This window comes from Ylistrum balloti, unplaced genomic scaffold, assembly GCF_031769215.1.
Source record: "Ylistrum balloti isolate Yb309-2 unplaced genomic scaffold, AGI_CSIRO_Ybal_v1 Utg369756, whole genome shotgun sequence".
Classification (NCBI taxonomy): Eukaryota; Metazoa; Mollusca; class Bivalvia; order Pectinida; family Pectinidae; genus Ylistrum; species Ylistrum balloti.
The window spans coordinates 831-4,036 of record NW_026781957.1 but is presented as its reverse complement, the minus strand read 5'-3'; the positions used below and the strand labels follow the sequence as shown (position 1 = coordinate 4,036).

Below are 3,206 nucleotides of genomic sequence, written 5' to 3'. Positions count from 1 at the left end.
AAAAAGGTCACCTTTCTCAAGGACTACTCTTTGTTTTGCCAGTGGATGGTCTTAATGGACAGGTTTGATGATAGCTAATAGTGGTGGGGTTTAGCGTGAAAACTTACGTAAGACAATTACAACGGTGTTTGTTGACACAAAAATCTGCGACAACAATTAATATAGCTCATACAAATGTTTATATATGTATGATACTTTGTATGAAATGAGAACGTTTCATATCTTAATGATAATTACCTCATCAGAATATTTCTTAACCATGGAAAAAAGCTTCTTCAATGCAGGCAGTTTCTTCACTCTGATTCCCTGAGTCTGTTCCTGTAGAAAAAAAACCAAGAGTGCTTTTGACTTGTGATGGTGTTAAATTTCAGACTTTAGTGGTGTTACTTGAATTAGTCACAAAACTCAGTAATGCCTGATGCTTTGATCAGTCATGTGAGGTTACAACCAATCAGAACTTTGTCCTATACATGACAGACTTACCTGAGATATGGACTGCATCAGAGAATCAAACTGTTGTTTTGTCACAGGTTCACAACTCACACTTAGTTTCTCATAAAACTTTCTCATCTTCTCCTGGAACTTTGGAACATCATTGGCAAACAAAAGTTTGGCTGAGGAAGAATCCTGCAATACAACATAACATTGAACATCATAATCCTGAAGAATTATCTGACTTTCAGACAGAAAAGTCATAACGCAACTAAGGCAGTGTACTATCAATTTAATATGATGTTGAATAATGTTGAAATGATGTTAACATTAAAGCTTAGAATAAACACTTCATTGCTGACAGTATGTAAAAGGTTTGTTGGAGATTCGGATTGATCTACATTGATAAATTTGGAAAAGGTCTGAAATGTTTGAATGACCTACTTTGGTGAGTGGAATAACTTTAATTAACCTTCATCTTGGTGAGTTTCCAAAAGAATGAAGTGACTAACTTTATTATTAAGTTTGGAACATGTTTAAGTAACCTAATTTACTAATTTTGGGAGAGGTTGAAGTGACCTACTTTAGTAAGACTGGAAGAGGTTGAAGTGACCTACTTAAATAAGACTGGATGAGGTTGAAGTGACCTACTTTAGTAAGACTGGAGGAGGTTGAAGTGACCTACTTTAGTAAGACTGGAGAAGGTTGAAGAGACCTACTTTAGTAAAACTAGAAAAGGTTGAAGTAACCTACTTTAGCAAGAGTGGAAGAGGTTGAAGTGACCTACTTTAGTAAGACTACAAGATGTTGAAGTGACCTACTTTAGTAAGACTACAAGAAGTTGAAGTGACCTACTTTAGTAAGACTAGAAAAGGTTGAAGTAACCTACTTTAGCAAGAGTGGAAGAGGTTGAAGTGACCTACTTTAGTAAGACTACAAGATGTTGAAGTGACCTACTTTAGTAAGACTAGAAGAAGTTGAAGTGACCTACTTTAGTAAGACTAGAAAAGGTTGAAGTAACCTACTTTAGCAAGATTGGAAGAGGTTGAATTGACCTCATTTATGAGTTTGGTAAAAGTTTAAGTGACCAAATGTACTTTAGTGAGTTTGGAAAAGGTTGATATGGTTTACATAATCTACTTTAGTGAGTTTGGAAAAGGTTGATATGGTTTACATAATCTACTTTAGTGAGTTTGGAAAAGGTTGATATGGTTTACATAATCTACTTTAGTGAGTTTGGAAAAGGTTGATATGGTTTACATAATCTACTTTAGTGAGTTTGGAAAAGGTTGATATGGTTTACATAATCTACTTTAGTGAGTTTGGAAAAGGTTGATATGGTTTACATAATCTACTTTAGTGAGTTTGTAAAAGGTTGATATGGTTTACATAATCTACTTTAGTGAGTTTGTAAAAGGTTGATATGGTTTACATAATCTACTTTAGTGAGTTTGGAAATGGCTGAACTTGTTTGCATGACTTTCTTTTCTGAGTGAAATAGAATTAAGTGACCTACTTGTGTTAATTTGAAAGAGGATAAAATTGTTTGAACAACCTACCTTGGTGAGTCTGGAAGAGGTTTGGGAGAAGACATCACTAAAGACAGATCTGACAACATCCAGACAGGGTATGACATGCTTTGCCAGGACAATGTCAAACAGGAGATCTGGACGGCTGATCCATAACGACCAAATCCTCATCGCATAACTGTAAACAAAACATTGTTAACTCAAATAAAATATACTACAGTCTTTTCTCATTGCAAACCCAGAAACGTATCAATATTGTATGCATTTATCACATAAAATATTCATATGTTAAACAATTTGAAGTACACCACGCTGGTGTTACTCAATTTGTGTAATAAACTTGTTGCAATAAATTTATTGTTCAATAAAACTTGAAAAGTATTGATAAAGAGATTTAGACCTACTGACAAAGTCTGATACAGACTGATTGATATACAGACCTGTTGACAAAGTCTGATACAGACTGACTGATATAGACACAGACCTACCCACGAAGTCTGATACAGACTGACTGATATAGACACAGACCTACTGACAAAGTCTGATACAGACTGACTGATATAGACACAGACCTACTGACAAAGCCTGATACAGACTGACTGATATAGTCACAGACCTACCCACGAAGTCTGATACAGACTGATTGATATAGACACAGGCCTACTGACAAAGTCTGATACAGGCTGATTGATATAGACACAGACCTACTGACAAAGTCTGATACAGGCTGATTGATATAGACACAGACCTACTGACAAAGTCTGATACAGACTGATTGATATAGACACGGACCTACTGACAAAGTCTGATACAGACTGACTGATATAGACACAGATTCTCACAAACTCTTGCTCCAAGGAAAGTCCGTTAAACACACCCCAAGGTTAGGTCATGATGATGTGACATTACCATGTAAAATTAAGAGATTTTTTGAAGAAATGTTAACCACAAGACCAACAGAAGTGTTCTTAGCCATGCTTTTAGTATGGAATGTCAGCTGAGTGTTCAATATTACAATGTTAACAGTGTAAGAAAAAAATCATCAAACATCTTTGTTTTATACTTAGGAAAGACTATGGCAATTAAAGATTTCAGCAAGCCTTATTTTGTGTTGAATTAATCCTGCGTAGGAGATGTATTCACCATTCACTTTTCCAGTGGGTAACAATGTCTGGGTCAACACCATGTTCCTTTGCCATTTCCTCCAACATTTTAAAAAAGTAGCAGATCACTGGTGGTACACGG

General features: G+C 35.5%; 1 long non-coding RNA gene across 1 annotated transcript; it reads right to left on the bottom strand.

Annotated features, from left to right (window-relative positions):
• Positions 1 to 243: 243 nt before the first annotated feature.
• On the bottom strand, positions 244 to 2,059 carry LOC132543451 (uncharacterized). The gene is made up of 3 exons (XR_009553969.1): positions 1,992 to 2,059; positions 484 to 627; positions 244 to 318 (listed from the first exon to the last, which is right to left on the bottom strand). It is a non-coding gene; the product is annotated as an uncharacterized LOC132543451 (long non-coding RNA).
• Positions 2,060 to 3,206: the final 1,147 nt, after the last annotated feature.